The sequence below is a fragment of the Corvus cornix genome, chromosome 10 (assembly GCF_000738735.6).
Source record: "Corvus cornix cornix isolate S_Up_H32 chromosome 10, ASM73873v5, whole genome shotgun sequence".
Classification (NCBI taxonomy): domain Eukaryota; kingdom Metazoa; phylum Chordata; class Aves; order Passeriformes; family Corvidae; genus Corvus; species Corvus cornix.
In genome coordinates this window covers 1,724,544-1,738,692 of record NC_046340.1, presented here as the reverse complement: position 1 = coordinate 1,738,692, position 14,149 = coordinate 1,724,544, and the positions used below count along the sequence as shown (strand labels likewise).

The window sequence follows — 14,149 nt, the reverse complement described above, 5'->3', positions numbered from 1 at the left end:
CAATTAGATGAAACAAGTAGTGGGTGTCTGCTTACCCAGACAGAAACACCAGCTCTGCAAGTTGACATTTTTTTGCTAGTGATTACTGTCTAGCATGTACAATATCCATTAATAGAAATTGAGTTCATATTCTTGTGGGAGGCAATAGCTCCAGGCACACTATTAATGAACAGAAGAACAGGGGGCTCTAGACTGGGACTAAGTAGCACTTCCACCCATGAAACAGTAGAATTACTGAAATAAAAATGTTTCAAGAGGAAATTGTCAATATCCGAATATGGCTTGCTAAAATGAAACCACGAGGTAAACTAGAGAAGGGGCACAGTTGATCAAAATTACTGCTGATTAAAACCCCAGCATGCCATTCAGATGCTGGGAACAACTACGTATTTACTGTGCCGAAGACTATAAAGGTCTAGGGAATAAGAAAACAAAGTATTCAGATCATATTCCCAGGTGTTTCTCTGAAGTTACGTTCTCTTTGGTGCAGCTGGAATAGTGCAAAGGGGTGTAACAGATCACAGCACCCAGTCTACCACCTGTCTGCAGAAGTTTTTGCCCTATTGAATGGAATAGTTCTTCTGTAACCTTATTGTATCAACATGGAAACACATGACCTTAATTCCCATCACGAGGTATACTGACCTTTTCATATTATTTTGTGTTTTTATTTCTTTATGCCTTAGAAGAGGTAATAGACTAACAAGCACAGTAGATGCATCTGAGAGATGTTAAACTTCCTACTAACTGCCACAAAAGCAGAAAACCTGCATGTTAATACTAAAACCCCGAGCTATAGGCAGAATTACGCATGCAAATAACACTTTAGCAGAGAAGTGAAAGCATCATTCTCAATTTCATATCCCTTTTTTTTTATTGCACAGACAACACTGAAGAAAGGGAGATTTGTAAGTCTTTATTTTATTTCTAAGATTCTCCTGAAACCTCTTTTTTCCTGCATGCCATTTTGGATGACACTGGAATAACAAGGTACCAACAATTATAATCTCTTCATTCTGCACCTCTGGCATGCCTGGAGTCCAGTCCTTCAACTTCCAAAGAGTCCCACTGAAGGGAATACAGCTATTTAGGACTACAAGTACTATTAAGTTGCATCAACCAAAGATAGGATTGAATGTTTAGGCCTTAATTTAATTATTTAATTTCTGTTCAGGGGAGTTTTAAGAACAGAACTCCTTTGGCAAGTGCTCTCCACAGCGTGAGACATCATGCAGTGTTGATATTAGCACCTAAATGAAGAAAACCTTCTTCTCCAGTGTCCATCATTTAAAAAAATGCACCATGAAACTTTATTGTCTCTTCCCAGAAAGGAAAACAGAGCGTACCTGGAGCCTGTCAGATCTGCTTCCCACGGTCTGTCACCACTACAGTTGGAGTGTTGAGTGGAAGGAGTGGGGAATGGTACCCGGAGCCTCTCAGGAAACCTCCTGTTTGCTCCCCTGAGCCACAGAACCCAAACCCCAGAGCACAGCCCCGAGGCAAAGCCTGCCGGCTGCTCTGTGTGACTGCCCTTGCTCTGCACCAAACCTGCCTCTGTGTCAGGGCTCTGCCCCGGCTGCTCTTGAATCGGGATGAGACAGGATCAGAAACTGCCTGCTGAGCTCTGACACAACACTCCTCTCCTCTTGGCATCCTCCATTTCTGAAGGTTAATAAGAGAAATCCACTTGTTATTTGGTCATAATTAGTCCTTAAAAGTGCTTTGCAAACACAGCTAATTGATAAGTAGCCTGTGCGCAGAGTAAAAGGAGCCTTTTCCATCAGCTAGGCATACAAAAGAGGAGAGGAAAAGAAAAAAAAAAAGTACAGATTATTTCTCAGTGACCATTCTACGCTAATTATGTAGCCTTTTCCACCATCCTGTACAATTTCATACTAAAAGACCTCTCTTTTTCCTCCTAAAGTAATTTATATTAACAAAACAACGCTCTCAGTTCCAAATATTAGTCCCACAACTCTACTACTTGTATTTCACAGAGATTCAAAATCTCTAAAAGCTGCACCTGCAGGTGCCACCTGCCCTACCCAGGGCTCTGGCATCACCGGGCATCTGCAGAAGGATCCCACGCTGGCAGGCATTTAAATCATTCTGGTTTCCAGCTTAGGCCATCCCTTTCTCTGTGTGCATCTAATCAAACCCAACAGTCTTTCCTGTTTTAGCCTCTCAAATGCCTGTGTTTGGGATTTCACAGTGGTGGTATTTCACACCCAAGGGGGTGGAGATTTTACTGTGATCTTGTTACGTGTAAGCCTGTTACATGTTTAAAGTTCTGGGCATGAAAGAAGATTTGTTAATTGTTCATCAGTGTGACTGTATCACAAAGCACAGCAGTGACCCCCTGACTCATGCTCAGGAGCTTAGAGCTTATCACCAGCAGGGCTCAGACACCCTGTCTCAGTATCCCAGCACTGGGGAGGAGAAGAGAGAAAGACTGAGCTGCATTTGCATTTTCCAGTTGCACTCTACATGCCAGAGCAGAACGTTTTGACTTTTCAGTCCAGCTGTATGCAATTGGTATTCAAATATGGGTTTGTCTCCATGCTGTAAAAGCAAAGTACAGAGGTTGCTAATAACAGAGTCGAGCATCTTCCAGTAGAGACATGGAAGGGATAGAAAGGATAAACAGCACAAGGATGACCTTAGGCTGACCCTGACTTCCCTGATCCACACAGGCTGTGCATTTGCCTGTCCATCTGGTATAAATTAGAGCAACCTCGAGGCTCTGGTACTGACTGAGACCCCTCTGCCCTCTCTACCTGTTCTAGTTGTACCTGGTGCTGGTAAGTCCAGCAGGGTGCACTGAATGTGGCCTGGGCAGACACAGTGAAACTCATAAAATCCACTGGATGTCAGGAAGAGTTTGCCCATTAAAATCTGCCTTGGGTACTGAGACTGCCCCACAACATGCAAATTACAATGGAGACAGACACACAAGCTGGCACCTGCTGATGAAAATTTAAACATTGGTACCATTGATTTATTTTTATATTACAGTCTAGAGAGAACACATAAAAAAATAAATACAATTTTCTATTTTCACTGTTTGCACCAGTATTTGAAAGAACACTAAAGTCATTAATGCAGCACAATTCTTTTTGAAGGCAATAGTGTTCTTTCCACTTTTTCTCATGGGCAAAAGCTAAAATACTAACCTACATTGTACACCTCTCTGGAATGAAATCTTGCACACATTCCTCTGGAGATTTAAAGTGTATACATGAAGAGTTACAAATGGTAAAAGAGAAAATGTGCCTATATTTTCTTATACATGTTCAAATCTTTCCTTTAGAGACATTTAAATCCTCATAAATTGCCCCTTGCATATGAAGCTTTCTTTTTAAATCTTAAGCAAATTCCGCTGCTTTTCTACTGCATAATGGAATAGCCAATCATGCTGAGGAGGTGATGTTAAGCTTGCCTGAGCTTGCAGCAATGGTTGAGAACATTTCATAATTCAGAAATGCCATAGAATCTTTCATCACAAAAATTCAATTCTTTTATAATCTCCAGAAGTCTCTAGGATGTATCTAACGTTAAACCCCCCAAAAAAGAAACCAAGACCAGATATGTTCACCTCCCATTCTAGACTCCACCCTCATGTAGCTCTATAAAGCAAATATACTTGGTGTTCTTTTCACTGATTTTGTTTGAAATCTATCCCAGTAGAAAACATACACACACACCATCTACGAAACTGACCCCTTTCTCTTCTGCAAATAGGCATTTAGTCCCAGTTTTGTCTAGGAAATAATTAATAGAAGATCAAGCTTTGTTTTCTAGTTTCTTTAGTGAAGAGCCTTTCAAGAGACAGCATGCTATTTTTTGAAACACAAGAAATAAGACTAGGTAATTCTATGTGCAGTATTCACTATGAACAGCCAACAACGAGGTTCCTCAGTTGTGGCAGTTTACTTTGGATGTGTTTACTTCGACTGGTGCACAGCAGTGCTTCCCATCACACAGCGCTCTGTTCTGACAAGTGCTGCAGACACTTGGTGCAATTTTGCTGCTTTGAGAGCCCTTGCTCAGCTCCTGGGAACATGAGGTCCTTACAGGAGCTGTAGATGTGGCACCTGGGGACATTATTTACCAGTGGGCTGGGCACCTTAATGGTTGGGCTCAACGACTTTGGAGGTATTTTCCAATCTAAACAATTCTATGGTTCTATGTCCTGGTCTATGCAATCATAGAGAACATGAAGGGAAGTAATGCCAACAAAGGACAGCATCAACTCCAAAGACCTGAACACAGCAAAATATTTGATTCTAAACACACATAATTTTTTTCCTGTGTCCATAGAGACTAAAATTATTTTATAAACCAAAACTGAATACAGTACTCTATTTATAGCAGTATAAAGAGATCTCAGCAAAGAGATTGTGCTCAACAATCATGGAATGTTATTTCTTAGACATTTCTCAGAGTTCAAAAATTTAGTATTTGTTGTTTTTATATTCTTCTGCGGAGCTCATCTTGTTAAAGAACCCTCCCCCCCCCAAAAAAAGAAAAATGCTTTTGCATTCTGAATACCTTCCACTGTGAGATAATATGAGCCAATAGTCCCTTGTCCAGCTCCTCTCCAATTCAGTGTGCTGTGAGTTCAAGTGAAAACCGGCTGAACGCTTGTGATCAGCTAAAGAAAGTTCAGCTGGAACCTAGACTCCCAGAGATCAATATTGTCTAACAACTTCATTAGTGACCTGCAGAGCAGACCCTCAGCAAGTTTGCCCCATATCCTGGCCGCCTTTGGAAAAGCATGGAGGGAAGCCAAGGGAGGGGATCCTTTCTCTCTGCTTGGCACTGGTGAGGCCTCGTTTGAAGGACTGCACCCAGTACTGGGCTCTTCAGCGTGATTCTGCACAATATTGCCTCTCAGTGATAACAGTCAACATTATTAGTTAACTTGGAGGGACTTTAGTCTATCTCCAAAACCCTCCAAACATTACAGCAACATAACAGGTCTATAGGAGATCCTCAAGAAAAGCCCTAACTATGTTCAAAGCGTGGCTGAACCCCAGTTCTTTCCAACACCTCTGTCAGACAGATCAAAGTAATATTTTGGTTCACTGGTTCTGCTATTGTTAAGCTCCTACTTTTTCCTGCCTTGCTTTCTTTGTCTTAATTCTCCCCATATAACTCTCTCTGCCATTCCCAAATTGTGAGTCAAACTCTAGCTCCAGCAAAACATCTCCTTGCCCACTACCATCACAGAACTTGCCTAGAACTGAAGTGTTCCTTGCCCATAAAATGGGCCTTTGCCATCCCAGGGCCACCTGAAAAAGGACAAAGGGCACCAGGGATGAGCCAGAAGCAGAACCATTCCTGTTCTTGCCCTGTGCATTTACATTTTGTCAGCCGCCCTTCGCCCGTGTGTCACTGTCAGTGGTGACAGCACAGCAGCACCAGCAAAAAGATGACTGGCAAGAGGTGGCATGAGCCAGCTGCTAAGCCTGAATCCTGAGTATCAGATGTCAGCCATAGAGAGGCCATGAATAAACGATGTGCAGTCATCACTCTCTCTCTTGGGAATCACCCAGTATTTTCAAATACTTAACATAAGCACAGTGCCAAGGACGGGATTGTGGATTTTACGTTCACAGGAACCTTCTCAACTGCTCAACACTTCCTTTCTGAAAAAAGATGAATCCTCTGCCTGGAAAAGGAGAAGAAATGAAATGTGCTGTCTGAAAGGGGCATATCCTAGCAACTCGCCCTCATGGTGCTGGCCTACCTGGCTGAGTACAATAGCTCACTACAGCTTTCATCAGTGCTGGTGTAATGGTTAAGCAAAACTGACTTGGTATTTCTGGGGTTCAGTAATTGGATTTGGAGCCTTTAACCTCCAGGTCACAGGGTCAGATCCAACTCCAGTTCATAGATCCTGAAAACCATTAGTATCACAGACCTGTTTGTGGCATATATGAAATGAATGTGTGGCTTCAGCCCAGTTGCTAGTGAGAATGAGTCCCTTGTCGACCCTTCCAGCAGAAAAGCAGGGGATTAAAGGAGTTAAGAACACAACTTAGTTTTTTCTCTGGAAGGGTGGTCTCTCTGGTCAGAGTTGAGACAATTTATCTGGTGAGTTTTTACTGCCGCCTGCTCTGCGTAGTCTTTGTGAGTATAAAATTTCAAGCTTGAGGTCTACATATTTCAGAATTTTTAGGGCTCCTACATTTATTTTGGATAGAATAAAAAAAAAAAATCCACATCTGACCTTCCTTTAAAAATTTGTTCAGCTCAGCTGCATTTGATTCTAGTTTTTGAGAAATCTCAGCAGGCCAGAAGTGGCAGCAGCACTGTAGACTGGACCCATTGAGGTGCCTATATCCATGTGCCTTGCATTAAATTGTACTACTGAAAATGTCAGAGCAAAATGCACAGCCTCCTGTGAGATCTTTGGCTTATGGGAAGCAGAACATGGAAAGGGAAAAGGGAAAAGGGAAAGGGGAAAAGGGAAAAGGGAAAAGGGGTGAGTCTATAAACATTTATCTAACAGTTACAAACTCTTCCAGTCGAGCAGGATGTAACAGCCTCGTACTCAAGCAGTTCTCAACCTGTGCTGGATTCTCCAGCTCTGACTGCAGCACACACAGACAGCACTTGCCAGGAGCGAAGGTGAGTGAGGGCAGAGATGAACCTGGTTCTCTCTTGTCAGTCACGGTTACTTTAACCGCAAAAATGTTTACAATAAACACTAAGCCCACAGAACTTGCTTTTTTTAGCAGATTTTAAAGCCAGCCCTAGTTCCCAAAAAGTCATGGGTGTATAAGCTTTTCAGAACGCATGACAAAGTCAAACCTTACTCCTCAGCACTAATGAAAACAAAATCCTCCCCCCCCCCAGATTAAATTCTTAAACTTTACCACACTTTTGTGGACATTTTGGTCTTTTGAAAACCAAAGTTTAAACAACATGGAGAAAAAGCCAGTGCAATTAAAATAAAATTAAAAACATATACAGAACTGCAAAGGAGAGGCTTCAAAAGACTTAGAAAGCACGAGAAATTATTTGCCTCTTGCTTTACGAACCATTCACTGAATCCCAATTGTAGACAAGACATTCACAGAATCCCAAATGTAGTTCACATGCGTTTTAATACTTGTTTAGTGTGATTTTTTTTATAATCAGTTTTGAGTTTATTTGTATTGGGTTTGTTTCTCATAAAGCATCTGTTCTTCTGTTTCTTTTTACATGACTGGCACTCTCCTAGTGTAAATGACTGGACTGACATTTATTGGATTGGGCTTCACATGGAGCACCTGTGAGCAATATGTGCTGTGTGTGACTTTCTTATGCAGCCCTAGTAAATTTAATTGTTTTTGGCATGTTTTTCCTGCCATATACTGTAACTTGACCTTTGCAAATATTCATTTCATTTCGATGTTTATGAAATGAAGTAGGCTAATATTCCAGAAGAACAAAGTCCTCTGTTCAGCTACAGAAAGAGATATAGAAAACGTAGTGGCAGCACAATTTTTATTTTTCAACAAGAGGTTCCTAGAACCCTTGGGAAAGAACGTGGTCTACCTATAGAGTAATGTAAATATCTGTAGAGCATAAATGGCATGGGGGGAGAAGGTGGTCCAAAAGAAAAATGTAGGAATATAAAAAAAACTGAAAAAGAAATCCCTTTCTCAGTTATTAGGAAACACAAGGTCTGATTATATTTTTTTCCTACCTAAGCTTATAGCACTGTTGCAGATACTACTGAAGAACCTTTTGTACTTCTGTTTTCTGGCAATTTTTTTTTTAATGAGCACAGTAATTTTTGCAAAGCCTCTTGAATACAGCTAGTTAGTTACTACTTTTTCTGAGGTAAAACTGAGGTAACTGAGTTTTTCTCAGGACACAAAATGGGCTAGGAAGAGACGAGGGATTTGGAGCCGAGGGTTCTTGAGTTCTGTTGTAATGAAGACAACTAGACAACACTGCCTTAAAACTGGAGAAAGGTATGCAACAGCACTACTCCAGAATTAATGGAGAGGGTTTCTTTAAGGAACTTCATGCACCACACCAGGTTTATTAACCCTATTAACACACCTTTCAGATTGTTCGCTACAGTGTGTAGCTCTAACAAGGAGACTAGAGAAATACTTGAAAACCTGAGAGTAGGGTATTCTCAGTCAAAAACATTCCAGTTACCGGTTTTGATGATTTTACTTACCTATGACTTCAAATTATCTAAGATGGACAGATTTTTAGTTGCATGAAAATAATGATAACCTGAGGATATTACAGTATTTTTAATTCTTGTATTTTATAAATGGCAATCAAGCTCTGGACTCCCTTTTAATTAGGAGAAGAGCAATGGAAGACACTAATTAAAAGCTGTAAGCATCTCCTCAACTAGCAGTTTAACCAATAATGTATTATTTATTGAACACCCTCGCTAGCTGGCACAGCGCTCAAAGGGGTGCGGATCTCGTGGCAACAGTGACAACCTGATGACACAGTTCCTGCTGACAGGCAGCGCTAATGAGCTTTGGCAGGGATCACTCTGCTCCGAGCCTCAGAGGCACCAGCCACAGGCCCAAGCTGAGATTTCATCACTCAGACTTCCCAAAAAAGGAGACAATAGAAAGGAAAATGGGCTCGGGCTGCAAAGTGCTTATGGCGAATGAAAGCGCAGTGAGAAATGACGTGGCGCCGCTCCTCAGAGGGCACGGGCTGTGTGATGCCCGCAGTGAGGCTGCTCTATAACGCCACGGATCTAAAGGCGCCTCGCACTAAATGAGGAGCTGACCCACGATGTTTAGCTCGTGAACATTCAAAGGCAGGTACTTGTTACTACTCGCTCAGCAAAGGTTCTGGGTCAGAATGCAGCGTGTGTCAGACAGCTGAGTACCCATAACAGCTAACGGCCCATCGGCACGAAATAATCAGCAGCAGGACAGAAATATTGTGAGCTGGACCCATACCTGGTGCAAACCGACAGACCAGAGGACAGCAGAAGGCAGCTGAGTCACACTGGCTAATAAGCTCATGGAATGTGATCCAAACAAATCTCTTGTAGTTTGCCGCAATTATTACATTTATATGTTTGACCCCATTTTAAATTCATAAAATAAATTGAAAAACACTAACATCAGCTTTAAATCAGTAACAGTATTAGGCCCAGGATTATGACCTTTTCTTCCAATACAGCTACATTCTGTAAAATGAGATCTATTGGTTTCATTTCCCCAGCACAGCATCCAGAAAAGCCTTCAAGTAGAATTATTACTTCTATTAAAACATGTACCATCTTCTAACTCTTCCCATTTTCTCAGTTTAATATGAAACAATTGAGAGTTATATCAATACATTAAAAAAGAATTATCTTTTTCAGCATCCTCAGAAGTCGTGATTAATGCAACAATCTCTTTCCTCTAACTGAAGATGCCACAGGAGGTACTAGTCCTTCTTGAGCAATTATGTAATTTAAGCTTTGTAGAGTACACATTTTTGCAGAGTGGTCAATAACTCCTGGTTAAGTAAAAGCATTCCTTTCAATTAATACAAGTTTCTAAGTAAACTTACACATACAACAAAAACCACAACAGACTTGGATTTTAAAGGCACCTGCTTACAACAGTATATTATGAAAATCTGATTTACTACACTAACATACTCTATTAAACCTGTACTGGTGAATACTGTGGGACTAATTCCCCCCTTCGCTAAACCAGAAGCAGGATATCCTCTATACACATGCACCCTCAGAGATGCTGCTCCTGCACCACAGCAACAGCTTCATCACTTTGAAAAGATGAGGAATTCAGGGCCAGAATAACATGAACAACAAAGCAGGTCTCCAGAGATGCTGCCTGCAGCCTATTAAGTAGCCCACATAGAAGTTTCTCACCTGAAGGGCACAGTGTGAGAGACCATTGATGCAGGATTGCCCTCACTCCTTGCATCCCAGAAGTCCTGTTTACATAATGCTGGGCTCCTAAGGGCACATTATTCCACATGACAGCTTTCACAGACTGAAAGGAAACCTTGCAGCCTTCTAACAACATCCAAAGAAGTTTAGAGCCCACTGACATCCACGCACATCAAGAGAAAAAGTTTGTAGGTAGACCTGGTGAGGCTCATTTTCAGTTTTGAAAACTGAGCCAAAATTGAGAAAATTCTTTAGTTTTTGCACTGAGCCTCTGTGAATTATACTAGTGATGTACTGTCTACATAGATATGCGTACAGAAAGAATGAGTGCACTCATATGTGTGGGAATGGCAGAGTTAAAAAGAAAATAAATAACCCTGCCCAACTGAACTTTCTTTGTATTTAGCAAGGGACGTTTTCCTCTGATATGTGCGTGAGAGGTTGGCTGGAAAGTCAGTGTTATTAGATTTTATGCTTTTCTAGAGACACTGTCATCGGAGCCTAATAACTTTGTTTCTTTTCTACTCTCTTCAGGGGAATAAATGGATATTTAAAGTTTGGTTGAATTAGTGTGCTGGGGGACTTGGTTATTTGCTATAAATGTGATCCACTTCCACCCTCCCCCCTTCCCTCCTGACTCTTTTCTGTTCTGTAGGTTTTCCAATTAGGAACCCCAGTGACTGAAATCAAGCGCCAAATTACCAGCCTGAGGCTAAACTATAGCAGCAGCAAAATTCCAATTTTAAAAATCTGATTGAAGAATGTTGGGCTTTATCTATATGCCAATGTATGTGCAACAGGAAGGTTTTCTTCTTTCCTCCCTTGGCCCTGTGAGCAGAGAATCCACTAAAAATACCAACATGAGATCATATAAGCTGATAGGAAAACTCACAAAAGAAGAAACCATGAGTCTCTATAACTGCAGCAGTATCTCTGAGTCACATTTCCTGTGATGAGCCAAAAAAGGTCCCAATTCCAGAGTTCTTTCTTGTGTACAAGCAGTGGCAATGTGTCTGTGCTACTGGGAGTGCACACAATGTCTGTGTGCAAGGACTGAGGGAATGCTGCACCTGAGGCCCTTCACATTGTGCTCCTTTCGCATTAGAGGCCTCTACCCGGGTTTTTCAGCAGCCTCCTGTAGTTAAAGAGTCACTGGCTCCCATTTTCCCTTATGCAATCCCAGGTGGAGTGTCCCCTTAATTTGATCTCTCTCTGGATGAAGCTGTTGTGCCTCACTTTGTTACACCGTGTTAACAGAGGAAAGTCAACTGCCTGGGACTAGAAACTGATTCAGAAATTCAAAAAACCCTTTGAAACAGGCATATCATTGTGCAAAGAAACACAGGATCTGGGAACAAGTACTTGCAATGTCCTTCTGAGTGGTCTGGCCCTGGCCCCTCCTGCCCAAACTGAGGGAAGAGCATCTCTGTCACACACACCCTGCAGAAGCCGCTGCCTCGGCTCCCCAGCCCTGCTGAGCACTCCAGCTCTCCAAGTGCTCCAGCCCTGGCTGACGCTGCATCCCCGGGGCGTGGTGGGGACTGTGAGACACCCATCCCATGCCCTGCAGCACGGCCTGCAGCAGCACATTCACCTTGGCAAGGCAGTTCCGTGCCGTGGTGCTCTTTTGAACTCAGTCTGCGGCTCCACATGAACACATCTGTCCCACAGATCGGTGACTGTCATTTCTTGGGGCGAACTCACCAAGATTGCCTGGAGACAGGCGAGCTCTGAGACTTGTGCTGAGAAAGCAAAGCTTCTTGAAGAACTAGTCTGTTGTGTGATCTGAGGAGGATACTAGCAGCAAATATTCAGTTCTTATTCTCTAAACGAGCTTCTGTGCTTCGCGTTAGAGTATGTAGTGAATATCGTATCTCTTTTCATCAAGCATAACATCCAACGCTATCATCTCACCTACAGTTTATCCCAAGGACACTGGTATCACCCTCAGAGTTACTTCTTTCTTTTTCATTATTCATGAGTTGTCAGCTCCCCTTTCCTAACACCACTCCTGTATTTACCTCTGTGCTGTCAGCCAAGGGAGCACATATACCTGGGAAAATACACGGTGCCAGCAATGCAGTAGAGGCACCTCCTCTGTGCCTCACACACTAGAGACACATGCAATTCTGAGCACAGAAATGCCTCCTTTCCTCCTCTTCTGCCAACGTGCTTATAAGCCTTTTACAACTATGGATGGATTCACTGACAGGCTAAGAACCATTCTTTTACACTGTTTACTGCAGCAGACAGTGCCTCCAGCGTCTCCCTATCCTGAGTGTTGCTGAATCCTGTCCTGATTACGGGGCTGGTTTCATAAAACTTTAGAACTTTATTTTAGTCCTTATCACCAGGCTGAATAGTGCATGAAGCTTACATGCCAGCACAAAATATTTCTTGTTAGGGATGTGTGAGCTCATTTAGGCTAAAGCTGAAAGCCTCTGTGAGTCTGTGAATTTGAAGATTTGATTTCTAAGTAAATATCCTTGGTTTGAGCTCCATTTGGAAGAGAATGCTGGGAAAGAATCAGAGAAAGGGTAAATAACACAAGGAAAACAGGTTTTTAAACCGAGTTAGAGAGAAAAGACTTGAGAAAAAACCACTACACAGCTGTTTTCACACCATACGAAAAGACTTTCTGAAAATTTTTATGGGGAACTCAACTTGCTGAGCACCATTGTGGTCTTTTAAATAGGAAATGCAGAGTCAAAAGCAGGGTTTGGGGTTTGTTATTTTGTTGGTTTTTTCCTCCAAACTGAAACACTTTGAAAAGATAGAAAGTTCCAGAAAGTGATGGAAATCGGGGAATGTCCTTAAACATTTGTGACCAAGTGCTGAGAGAATGGCCCTTTGCCCAATTGTCTTTTCAGATCTTTCTTGCTATCAGAGTGCTATTTATCAGAAGCTTTAACTGATCTTGAGACTTAAATACTTTTCTCAGACACAATTTGGAAACTTACACCACTTATGTAAGCTAACGCAAGCCAGCGCTTACTGAATACCTTTGCAATTAGATGTAATTGTAGCCTAAAAAAAATCTGCATAGGGCGAGTCTGTTATGAATGACATTTGCATTAGAGGAAGCCATAGCTACTTAGCTGGATGCACAGAAGTACACTGTGGCATACATATAATTGATATTCAGATCATCAGTCAAGGAGCGATCAGTGATAGGAACATGACCTTCACCCCACCTGGTGAAGAACTTTGAAAAGGGAATGACTGTCACCTGCAGTCCTGAGTCTGACAAAGTATTTCTTACACATAAATTGTAACTTCACTCCCAGTATCAGCCTTACAATGACCTTCTCCCATGGCTCCTGCCTAGGGAGATTAGCTGAGGCTCATTTTCCATGGCCATTGCCAATACACACTCCAGTGCTTGCTTTAGCACAAGCCACTCACACCCCTGGTGCAGAAGACTGCAATTTCACATTTCACTGCAGGGGAGAGGGACAATGGCAGCCTGGACAGGGACCCTACAAGTTCATAATGACAACCAAAGATGAGCTAGACAAGGAGCAACAGTGGAAGCCACATTACTATTCACAAGAGCCTTTTGCCCGCATTAATTTAGACATGTACAGAATCAGAAGGCTCCAGCATGACAAGGGCAGAATCAATGGAAACTACTTTTTCATTTAAAATTAAACTATTGTTGCTTTAAAAGGCCGATCTATTTTTAATCTTGTCCACTCAGTTCTATTAACAGACAACAGGATACAGAGCAGTTCCATATGGCTCAAAATGTTCAATATCAGATGGCAGATTGCAGATTCATGGATTGAGTTATTGGGGAGGGCAGGGGGTTATTTCTCTTAGACATAATGTAAATGTAGAGAAGACAATCCAGTAGCATTTGGGGAGGGAAAGAAAAGGAGAAAAACCAAGAAGGAGTAATTGGGGTCACATCCACTGAGCACAGAGGCATTTCCAGAACAGCATCCAAGTGAGTCACAGGCAGCATGAGTGAAAAGAGGGGGGCAAGTGATAAAGTAGAACTCATGTGGCCTTTTTAAGCTTTTCTGGCAGAACAAGAAAAGTAATTACACACTGTCTCAGCAAACATCCGTGGCACCACCTGGTGTATTCTCAGAGAAATCCCAAGAAGGGATTTTTCATCTTAACCTTGATAAGTGCTGTGCTGGTACCAACTCTTTGCATTATACGCAATTTTGAGAAGGAATCAGCCTGGGAGGCCTGAGTGAAACACAGGCCCTCTGAGATGTGCAAGTGCTGGAACTCAGCTGGAGAGTGCCTGGG

General features: G+C 42.2%; 1 long non-coding RNA gene across 1 annotated transcript in view; it reads right to left on the bottom strand.

Moving 5' to 3' along the window:
• Positions 1-14,149, bottom strand: part of LOC120410527 — a 250,231-nt gene that overhangs the window by 33,038 nt on the left and 203,044 nt on the right. The gene's annotated exons all lie outside the window — the stretch shown is intronic.